Genomic DNA, 11,975 nt, shown 5'->3' with positions numbered 1-11,975 from the left:
TGAAAGCACTGTTGCAGTAGTTGATCATAAACACATTTTAAGCCCCTGTAAAGACATTTTGAGGCTGTTACGGTGATTTAATGGCAGAGCACTGACCTAAAAGTTGGAATTAATTCACAGTTAATTAAATATATTCAGTTCAGACAGACCGCCACAGCCTACTTCATTAAATTAGCCCTCAGATGCCAATTTAAACCTTTTAAGTATTCCATTTTCTATTCTGGGGCTACTTCAGGCTGTTGTCTCTGGGGAAATGAGAGGAATGGGAATAACACATTGAAATTAGGATGAAGCTCCGCTGTGCATATGCATAAGATTTTTTTTTTATGTGTCATGTGGCCACAAAATACTGATACATAAGATCAATTCGGCTCCATCGCTGTGTGTGTACATGCTGTTGACAGTCTGTGTAAACATGAGGAAGGTTTTGGTGAGATTTGAGGCCCCGCTGTCTCTTTAAAGGCCGCACCTGCGCAGCTGCCTGGTGCTGATGCTGCAGTGCCCGGGTTATTTTCGGTAAAACAGCCGGGGTTACTCGCGTTCAAGCGGGCCCTACATGCCTTACATCACCCCTGAGAGGAAATCAAAACCATTTTTAGCCAATCGCACCTGGCTCTTAATCAGACCAAATTAAAACGAGCTCTCCAGTCGCCACATGAGCGATTTCAGCACAGCAACCCATCTCTCTGTCTCTGCCTCTCTTTGATGTGCCTCCTCTATAGTTTTATTATCAGCCAGGAGCACACTGTTGGACAAAGACAGTGTAACACATGTAAACCTGAATCCATCACACTGATGGCAAAGATTGGAGACTGTATGCCCAGGCCCAGACCGGACCTATAGGCTCCCCTCCCCCAATAAAGACAGAAAAATCAAACAAACAAGAACAAGGGCTAAGGGACTGTTCTCTACTTGTCAGAAGAGCCGGGTGGCTGCAAGGTACAAATATTTTTCCTTGAGCGTCCATGGGTGAGTGGCGAAAAATGCATGACCTATCATAAATTAGTTATTAGATTTTTATAACTTACCCTCTGATGTTTGAAAGCTAAAAGTAGAAGACGAAATCCTGGAGCTCAAAGAAACCTTGTTTTTTCAACCTTGTTGTGCATGCTGGTTGGTGCAAATGGTCTATTTTTGACAAAACTTAAAATGCAACACATTCTCACTCCGACCTCGCGACATAAATTACATTTGGGTATGGACTTTCCACATCCGCATACAACATGCAAGGTACCCTGGGTGCGTTGGTTGTTGTCGCTATGTCAAGTTCTGCCTGTTACATGCATTGTCTGCTTTCAAGATACACTTCTGTTTTCTCAGGAAATTTAACGTTTACAGTCTCTTTCGAAATAAACACACTATAGCCCCTTTTACACTGCCAGATTTTCGGCGAATGTTGGGTCGTTTTGCCGGTAAGCTGTGAGTGTTTAGACACACAGAGCCAGATTGCCGAGTTGATCCGAGGTGGAGACATATTGGCGGAACCTTTTTGGTTTAAAAAGAACAAGGCGCCCTTCCGCCACGGAAGGAGCTGTTGATGACGCTGCACGTGTGACCCACTGGTGGTGGACTAACAGGAAACAGCTGATAGCAGGAATGTGCCTGACAGACACTGTAAAGATGAGCAACTGGGCAGACAAGGAATTGTGCGCCCTCTTTGCCCTCGCAAATGAAGAGGCCATTAACCGTCAAATGATGGGAATGGTGAAGGACGGGCCGACTTACAAGAGAATCGCCGAAGGACTGACCAGCCGCGGCTTCCTTCCCACGTCACTGTTTACGTCACACGCTGAGCTACACATTTTGTTACTTGCTCACGCCCCCCATTTCCCTGACAAAGGTGAATTCTGTATGAACAAAAGTAGGTAGGCGGAATTTTGCTGCACTCCCCGATTTTGTTTTTATACTGCCAATGCTAAAAAGGGGCTCATGTTGGTACAACACCGCAAATTGATGATTTCTTTTTCCATCAACAATAAACGAACGTGGTTGGATTTAGGGAAAAAGACCAGCGTTTGGCCTTAGAATCTTATGGGACGTGAGCAACTGTTTCCCGGGTGAAAGTGGAGGTTTGTTGGATTCTGACGACTTTGGAGTGAGACCGAGCTCTTTTTTGAGCTAAAATTGGATTTTTTTCTATTGGAAGTTTTCTTCGCACATGATGTGTCCAAAGACTGTTGGAAATTTTAAAATCTTTGAAGAGAAAATCCTGCACCCTGCTCTTGCTCAGCTTCACAATTTCTTAGTAACACTAATGTTTTGGTCCTCCTGGTAATTTGTCAAAGGTCTCAAAGATTTCAGCGATACTTTCCGACACACCTGGCTGCATCCAAGACAGTTAGCTATGCGAATATCTCTCTTCAAACAAAGGAAATTTGAAAATTCAGTGATAATTTCTGTTTTTACAGTTTCTGGCAATGATAAATGGTGTAAATTTGCCGATTTTTAAAAGAACAAAAACATGCCTTCAAAATCACCTTCTCTTTAAAAATCGGTGGTAAAATAAAATAGATTAATATAAATACAAAATGCAACCATTTAAGTTTATATGCTCATCTCCTAAGCCACAATAAAAAACGTTAGTCCCTCCTCAGTGCTCGAAAAAATTATTTTATTTTTTTATTTTTGCACCACCCCCTCCCTCATAAGTAAAGAACACTCCCTAATGACAACACATCACAAATACATAACATAGCTAACATATATATATTAATACATAACAAAGGAATAGTATGTACAAATTTAGTCTTCTTCCTTTTTTTTTTTACTGAGCCCTGGATGGTTTTTGCCTGTTCTTTTTCTCTTACTTTAATTCCGTCCACATACACATACACTGGGTGGTGCCCTATAGGCGGCTGCCTGTAATGCCTATAGGAGGATCGGCCATTGCGTTCACCTGTAAATCATTACAGGTTTGCACTGTGTTGCAACATATCTTGGTCTAATTTTTCCTATAACTTGAAGACATGTCGGTATCCAAAATAAAGATGGATGCTTTGTTTTTAGTTTCCAGTAAATGTGTTGCACGGCCACTTTCAGTCTTGACTGATAGGACTGCTATAGGGACACACAGGGTGCTATTTAAATCTACTTCTACCTAAAAGGCCAAATCCTGATTGCATAATGTAATATTTTCCTCGAGGAAGGAGAGATGACCTTTCTTACACTCTCTGTAGAATAAGTTTGCATACATAAATGATCTAAAAATGACCAGTCATTTTTATTCATATGCTGTGAGAGAACACAACCATAAGGTAGATCATTAACCAAATAAATGAGAGCAAACACTCGTTGGTGTTCTGGCTGTCACTGTGAGTATTTAACTCCACAAAGATGTTTTTGCAAAGTGACTGCAGGAGTAAAGATACTATAGGACTGGAGAGGGCTCACAGAGGAGGGTTCGGCACACTCTAAATACTGAGCTGAAGTAGTAGTGGGCATCTGGGGGACAAGATTGTACAGGATGGCACTGAGACTGGCTGCTCTCCTCTTTGCGGGCTTTCTTTTGATGTTGACACGAGGAGCTCTCACAGACAAAGGTGAATATTGGAGAAAATATGAATACAAAAAACTTCAAATGACTCGCTTTTGTGTGTGTGCATCATGTAAAGTGTCACTGTAACTGAATGCAACATGGTGTGCAGGTCCAGCGACTCTTCCTATCAGAGTGTCTGTGGAGAATGACCTGTCTAACATGACTCCTGAGTCCCATTTCAGCTCTGTGGTCGAAGGAGGTGTGCTGCTGGGTGCTCTGAGGAGACTGCAGGCAACACAGCGGGACTTCAAGTAAGACTGCCCATGACATCCCCTCTAATACCTCTGCATAACACCCTTTATTCTTGAAGGTGGCTGGGCTGTTTCTCATACATATTTAAGCTTGCGTTGACCCATTTCTGCTGTAGATAAATAGTCCTGACTCTCTGTGTATGGCCAGGTTCACAGTGAAGGTGGACCCAGAGTTTGGCCTGTTGCTGGAGAGTGTGAATGGAGTAGCTGGAAACGAACGCGAGCAGACTTACTGGGAGATCCTGTCAGAAACCTCAGGAGGGTACAACAGGCTGGATGTGGGTGAGTATCCTCCCCAGAGTGTCAGTGCAACATATCTGACTTAATGAGCTGTAATGAGACAGGAGAATTAGTTGTCGTTGGTGCCTCAGGATGTCCTCTGGTGTGATTATTCTAAAATTTTATCATTGCTGTGATATTAGTCACTCTCTGTCTTTAATATATTGGGTGAGATTTTTGCCACTCATGAGCAGGCAGTGCAACTTATCATTTTGTAGTGCTTTACGTGCGCTGCTTTGGTTTTTTGGGGGGTACAGAGCAGTGGTGCCTACAGATACTTCCCATAGGGGTGACCGCATGGGGCAACTGAAAGTCTTGGGATGGCACACCAAAACCAAAATCTGAACTGAATTTCAGGAATGTATTTCTTTCTTTTACAAATCTTTCTCATCTACTTACCATCTGAGTGAATGGTAGCCTTACTCAAAAACTCCATGAAGGGCTTCCAGGTCTTGTCGAAGGATTTACCAGCGTCTCCAAGGGAAAATCTAATCTTTTCAAGTTCAAGGGGGTTTAGGATCTCCTTAAGCCAGCTATTGTGTGTTCTTAAACAAGTTGAGGGTGCCTAGCTAATAGAGTTGTGAAAGCCAAAACACGCCGTTTTGTCAATGGGACGTTCGGTGCTGTAGGTGGTGGGACTCCAATCAGGGCCGTAAGAGGATCAGGGTCAAGGTTCACGCCAAAAACTGTCCCAAGTGTGTTGAATATTTGATTCCAAAACTTTTGGGCAGGACCAGAACATGTGAATATGATTAGCAGGTGACTGTTTGCACCTATTGCAAGTGTCACTGGTGGCATTTGTGTAATGTACCCTAAGAGAACCTTACACGGTAATACGCCATGCCTAGCACACATAGAAGAAGAGCGGACTCATTCAACAATATGGTCCCATCTGTTGTCAGGTATCGTCACACCAATGTCTTGCTCCCATCAAGAATTTATTTCTGCACAATTGTGTACCCCTCCTTTAGGATGCCACAGGTACAGGTTCACATTATCTCCCAATTGCTATTAATGCAGGTACACCATGTGAGCTGAGCAGCACACCTGAACACTGTATTCCTTTCAGTATCTGTGTTCATGTATGAACTAAACTGTGGAGTTTCTGTTCTAAACCTTTCCTTTTCCGCAGGAATTGGCTGCTACAGACCGAAAGCAAATGAGCACATCATCCTTAGGTTCAGCACCTGGCCCCAACAGTGACGAACAAGCAGATGCGTTTGGCAGTACCTCCTCAGGATCAGATGTGGAGGAGAATTTATTCTGTTTTAATTGCTGGCTGCTCCTCGGCTCATCAAGTGTTGTAAATGCTGCTGCCTGATGTGAGAGAATAAAGAAAACAGCGACATCTAGTGGCTTTCAAGAGCAATGTCATTTATCAAAGAGTATGTGAATCAAATTTTGCAAACCCCACTCATCTGGAGAACATGGTAGCAGTGTGCTCCAGATCTTTATCATATGAGACTCAAGAACAAACACAGGTGCACCTGGAGAAAAGAACAAATTAACTTCAGACACTCGTGTGGAGCAGGAACAAATGCACTTGAATTAAGTTAAAAAGCCTTTTTTCATAAAACAGGGCTGCTTACACTACAACACCGACCGGTTCGAACCCTAAGGTCTTCATCAGGGTGCATGAGGGTGGACCGGAGTCAAGCAAAACATTTTATAAGCATAGTCGGGATGTCGAATCCTGAGGAATAAGTGAATGCAGGTGGGTGATAGCAATGGGCCACAATGAGAGGCCATTTTGAAGGTGTTCAGAGAAAAAAAACATCCTGCACAAACATATAAAAAAGAGAGAAAGAAAATGCAATGCATTGCTTAAATTAAGTCGTATAGTTTCAATGTAAGCAGCCATGTTTCTTGACTCCCCACTCAGCTGGCTTGCAAATGATCAAACAACGTGAGCAAATAATCACAAAGTGGCGCTGTTTGAAAAATATATGTAACATTTATTTACAGTTTGTGCATGTGTGGCCAGTGTCGTCTTTGAGTTAGTTATGATTCATTTTTTACTTTAAAAATTGAAAGGGGTATCAGAAATGAATAGAAATACCATTTTGAAGAACACATAGACAAGATAGGAAGAAATGTCACATGCAAAAAAGTGTACGATCAAAGTCATTTGAGTACAGAGGGGTTGAATAACACCGGGAAGTGAGAAACATACAACATCTCATGACATCTTAAGTCACAGTCCATCCATCTATATAAAAATAAAGATTTAATTTAACAACAAAAATAGATATATTGTGCTATGTTTTCCATAATAACTAACTGAGACATTATTAAGTGCATAGGCTAGTGTTTACTATCTATAAAAGTAATTTGCTTAGAAGGTCTACAACACTCTTCGTGTTAACTCTGACCCCTGAGCTCCCTGCCAAAGCTCCTCCCTGCGTAACAAGATTAAGGTTTCATCTCCCTCCAAGACAGATGGACTGAGAGGAGGAGCGACGAGGCGGAGACGCTAATCTCTGTGTTTTCACTTCCCCTTTCTCCTTGTCGTACTTTCTTCCTTGCTCTTAGAAACACAAACACGTCAACAGACATGTTAAAAAGAGCATCGATGTTCCTGGTACGTGGAATTTGTGACGTGAAATTATAGCACCAAGTTAAAGGAACAATTCACCCCTCAAATCATCATTTGTATTTCAGTTGCTCACCCCGTGTTGAGTTGAATTTATGAAGAAATCTTTGTGTTTCTCACATGCATCCACGGTGAACGAAGAATCCAAAAACTGGGAAAATTCATGACGAATTGGAGTTAAAGGGGGCTGTGTTTAATAACAGCAAAACTATATCAAAACATCTGTTTACAGACTCTCACAAAAACACCTACAGTATAATCCAAGTCTCATTTATCCAGTCGTATGCTCAGTACTTCCCAAACACTGTCTTGCGCATGTGCTGTTTATGCTTAAGTGTTTTAAATAGTGAAGTTAAAGTAAAAATGCATGTGTTTGGGAAGTACTGAGCATACAGCTAGATAAATAAGACTTGGATTGTACTGCACGAGTTGTGTGGCAGTTTGTAAATTGATGTTTTTCTGTTGTTAAACGTGGACCCCTATGACTTTAATGCATCAAGGATTTCCTCCATTTTAGGATTCTTTACTCACTGTGGAGGCATGTGAGAAAAAACAAAGTTTCCCTCTTGAACTCAGTGTAAAACATGGTGAGTAATTAATATACAAATGGTCATTTGGTCATTTTAATTTAACCAACTGGAGAATGCTGTCTGATGTACCGAAACCTGTAATTTCCCTACCCAGATTGAGCATCTTATCAAGAAACAGACCTCACCACCTGGCACTTCGAGTAAACTCCTCATTACAAGTATTTTAAATAATTATTTGACCCAAGTCTGACACGGCCTCTGAGACTGTTTTAAAATTCACTTCACTTTCCTTCGCTGACCCTTTCACCACCCTACATCACACAGATTGACTAAGCTTTGCTTATAATTCACCACTGACTCACAGAGGGATTTGAACCTGAGGCACTGAAATCTTCTTGTCATAGTGTAAAATCTTGTATGTATATAAAATCCAAGGAGAAATTGTTGGCTTTAGTGTGCTGTGCCAGAGAGATTACATTAATGTCTTAAAACATCCAGATTTCGGTCGGCTGATTTGTCCACACAATGGGATGAAGCAGCGAAAACATAGCGTGGCTCTGCGGCGTGCAAGCTGTCTGTGTATTTCGTCTTCATCTGATGTCTCACTGTACAGTCAACATAGTGTTTTCTCCATAGTTTATCCTGTAGATGCTAAAAATAAAAAGAACAGAAGTGTTCTTTGCATTGGCGTCCTCAAAGAAAGGCTGCAAATTCAGCTTTAAAGCAATAATTAACCACATTCAAGTGTGTTTGCACTGAGACAACATTGCAACATGCTCACATTACATTATTTATTCTTGACAGTGTGGCAGTAAAGCTACTCACCACATGATAAAGCGCAGTCACAAATGCAAGGGACACACTGTGCAAAGAACCGCTTCCAGCCAGTCTCCTTCTTCTTACAGTTGTCTATCCGAGTGCAGCCTTGTTTGGGTGGGCCAAAGTAGCTCTTGTATGCGCAGGTGGAGTTACACGTCCCATTAAGTTCCCTCTCGCTGACTTCAATGCGTCCCCGCTGACACATTCCTGAAGACAGGTAGAGAGAAATCACATGATGAGCTAAAAGGTTTCTAAGGGATTGTAAAATCTTCATGTCAGTGTTGACTCACTGAGGCAGGTAGGTTTCGGGGTCCAGAGGCCATTAGGCTGGCATGTTCTGGTTGGGCTTCCCACCAGAATGAAGCCAGAGCGACACGTGTACCGCACCACAGAGCCCACCCACCAGTCGTTACCATACACCACTCCATTGTAGTCTACATCTGGCCTCCCACAGTTCACTGGCACAAAAAGCAAAGGAGAGGCAAAGCATGACACGAAGCTCCATAACAGGATAATCAGACAGAGTTGCCCCAATTAACTGAACTTTATTTATGTAGCACCTTTCATACAAACATGCAGCCTAAACTGCCTCACAAAAAAATAAAGAATGAAGACAATAAATCAAGTTTTGCAAGACTAGAATATTATAACAATAAAACATTGAAAATCAATAAATAAAAGGCTACAAATTCTAAAACATGGATGCTTCAAACACATCTTCAACCCCGCAGCACAGAAGATCTAGAATTGCACAGTTTCAAGGTGGGCACCCAAGATTAGTGTCACCAATTCAGTATCCAAACATGTCTCCCCTTCTGTTCCTGAGTTATGACGTTGAATAATGGCAAGAACAGTGTTTTTGCAGAACATCAATTTATTTAATAAGATATTTGTTTGTCATAATTAGCAAATGGATTCTTGAGTTTTGGCCAAAAACATGCTTTGTGAGGTCCTAGTGACCTTTGACCAACAAATAATCAGTTCATCCATGAGTGCCACATTTGAAGAAATTCCCTCAAGGCATTCTTGAGGTATCACATTCGGGAAGAAGAACGGACTTCAAACTAAGGCTGTGATATTACTTGAAATCAAAAGCCAGATCAAAATCACAGGTCTTTTTAATTTCCTTTTCAAAATACAAGGAGAGCTTGCCATTCTGCTATCAAGAGGCAGTGAGTCCCACTGTTTTGGGGCATTAAAACAGACAGCACAGATGTATGGAGGAGTAAATTTAAGTAAAATTTAAATCAGAGTCTAAAACTAACTCAGCTGTCGAACGTCAACAGAATGCCAATCACTGTTGTGGTAGCCTTACCCCTGCACAGGGACTTGTAGCCGAGCCAGCAGCAGCTCGAGTCTCCACAGGGATCTCTCCTCAGCTCCTGGTGTCGCGCCCTACAGCCTCCAAAACACACCGGCGCTGACCCGGTCCAATATATGTCGTCTATGAAATCTGGTTCGGGGAACCATTCTGTCTCACCTACAGCAGAAGTTTTATTAGCTTATTTTCATACACATCAACTGGGCAAACATTCACATAATAGATAAGATCATAAAGTTTCTGCATGCAAACTGGAAATATTTTCAGGCTTCAAGGCCAATAATAGGAAAGATGATACTGTTATCCTGTCTTGAAGATTGCACTGGTATTGTAGGAGGTCTTACCACTACCTTCCACCTCACCAATCCATCCAGGCAACTGAGAATAGGCTCTTTGGAAGGAACCGAACAACAGCAGCAGCAGCAGCGGATACAACCTCATGGTGCCTCTCTTTGGATGCAATCAGTTTCTGTGGAAAACTGCAAACTGAGCCATATTATTGTCCAGCAACATCCTATACATCCTCAACAGACATGAGGCCATTAAGAGCTGTCCCAGTGGAGCTGAGTTCACTGACTGCAGAGTGAGGAAGCAGAGAGTGGCTGGTAAGTAACACTTAAACTAAGCTCTAGGTGCTGCCTAATCTTCTACACACGGCTAATGCCACTACGCACTGTATGTCATGCTGAGACAAGACTCACTGCTGCAGGTTTGTCATGATGCAAGTCACCTGATCACCTGACCTTTTCTTAAGATCAAAGCAAAACAAGGAAGAGGAGATTGAAATGTGAGGGGTAGATTAATGAAAAGCAGTAATTTGGTTGTTTAAATGCACTCATATTGCCATGCTATTGAGTAGTAGAGTCAAAAAATATGCAGTATGTACATATTCTTGGAGCTTAAAATCATAGGACATTCTCTCATGGAGTACAGTAGAAGTGTGCCTTCACATAGTCTACCCAGACAGTTCTGCCATGTGAGTACAAACATTTCAGATCTCATGCGTAAGAAGTATATGAACGTTTATAGTCGATAATACTACAGCAACAACATTTCAGTTTACAGTCACCCAATATCTGTTTGTCCAAGAGCTCAGTCAATACATCTAGATCAATAAAATGTCCAGTCTGGCAGAGCCCGATTTAATCATAAAACAGAGCTGCAGTAGAGTGGTTAGATTTAGTGGGGGGTGCCAGAATGGAAGTACAGATGGTGGATACTATCGATGTAGTGACCTGTGAGTCATATTAAAAATAAATAAAAACAATTCTCTTTCAATGGCTTGTTGAAAATAATGGAACAGAATTTTGTGCACCATGCAGGGCTCCCAGGGTTATGGAATTTTAAAATCTCATATTCATTTATTTATTCCTCAATGTGACCCTCACTGCAGAATATCTGCTACTAATATTCTTTGCAGTAGGTCTCTCTATGGTATCTGTCTTTGCAATGCTGTCAATATATACCCATACATATATTCATATATACATACCATATGTGCATAAGTGAAAGGTGAATATAGTGTATATATCTTTTTGTATTTTATCTTTATTCTCTAAGTATTCTATTGCCGTTCAACTTGCTCTTCTATCTGTACTATTTGAGCTGCTGTAATTTGAATTTCCCCGGTGTGGGATCAATAAAGTTTTATCTTAGTGCTTATCTTATGTTATTTTCCAGGCCTGGATAAGTCATGGAATTAGTGAAAGTCACTGAAAGTTTAGGAAAAGTCATGGAATTTCTTTGTTTATAATAAAATCCTTTCAAGTGGGGCAAGAAAAATAACGTTGTGACAGTGTGAATGTTTTCAAATACATTTTGGGGAGCTTTTTTGCCTTAATTTGATAGAACCGCTATAGTGTGGAAGTTGGAGAAAAGGGGGGGTTGACATGCAGCACAGGGCCATGGATCGGAATCTAACCTGCGGTCACTGCGGTACGAACACAGCCTTTGTAAATGGGGCGCCTGCTCTAACAGATGTGCTAGTGGGCGCCCTGTGACAGTGTGATTTAACACGTTTCAAACGTGCCTCTCTAAAACTTTTAAATTGTAAGCCACTGCAATACTGGCATGGAGCAACTGACATAAGGAGCCCAGGATGTTCAGTTGTCATTCAGAGCGCCAGTGCACACTTTGGTTTTGTTCTAACTGGTCTGAAAGTAGAGCATGGTCGTTAGAAAGTACGGGGCATGCTTCTTGTTGAACATATTAACCAACTGTTGATTGTCACTCCCCCACTCTGGGAGCTCTACTGCTTCGTGTTCGCAGATCGACAGTGTCAGGAGTGCTCTGTGAACACTCTGGATAACCAAAAGCTTAAAACAAAACTTGAGTGCACTTAGAGTGGTGGCTAACTGTGTGGTGGCGAAAAGGCCTAGAAATACTTGACCCTTAAAATTCAAGTTAGAAGCAAAACATTTTTACTAAAACTGAGCAACCCTGAATAGTCTCACTCTGGGGAGAAGTCTTAGAACAGGATGACCTGGAAAACATTGTGATGGTGAAACATTGTGATGGGAAACAGATATCGGTGGCAGGAACAAGTTGTGGTAAAACAGCAAGTATTGAGATAAAATAAGCGCAAGTTCTGGAAATGGAAGGAAATCACACACATATACACACACGGAGTATAAGAATGTTTAGTGAG

At 41.6% G+C, this 11,975-nt stretch overlaps 1 long non-coding RNA gene across 1 annotated transcript; it reads right to left on the bottom strand.

Annotated features, from left to right (window-relative positions):
* Window positions 1-7,450: 7,450 nt before the first annotated feature.
* LOC125898469 (uncharacterized) lies at window positions 7,451-8,451 on the bottom strand. Its single transcript, XR_007450631.1, has 3 exons — window positions 8,298-8,451; window positions 8,014-8,214; window positions 7,451-7,839 (listed from the first exon to the last, which is right to left on the bottom strand). It is a non-coding gene; the product is annotated as an uncharacterized LOC125898469 (long non-coding RNA).
* Window positions 8,452-11,975: the final 3,524 nt, after the last annotated feature.

Source organism: Epinephelus fuscoguttatus, linkage group LG12 (assembly GCF_011397635.1).
Source record: "Epinephelus fuscoguttatus linkage group LG12, E.fuscoguttatus.final_Chr_v1".
Classification (NCBI taxonomy): domain Eukaryota; kingdom Metazoa; phylum Chordata; class Actinopteri; order Perciformes; family Serranidae; genus Epinephelus; species Epinephelus fuscoguttatus.
Note: the sequence above shows the minus strand (reverse complement) of the source record. Positions and strands in the feature narration are given on the sequence as shown.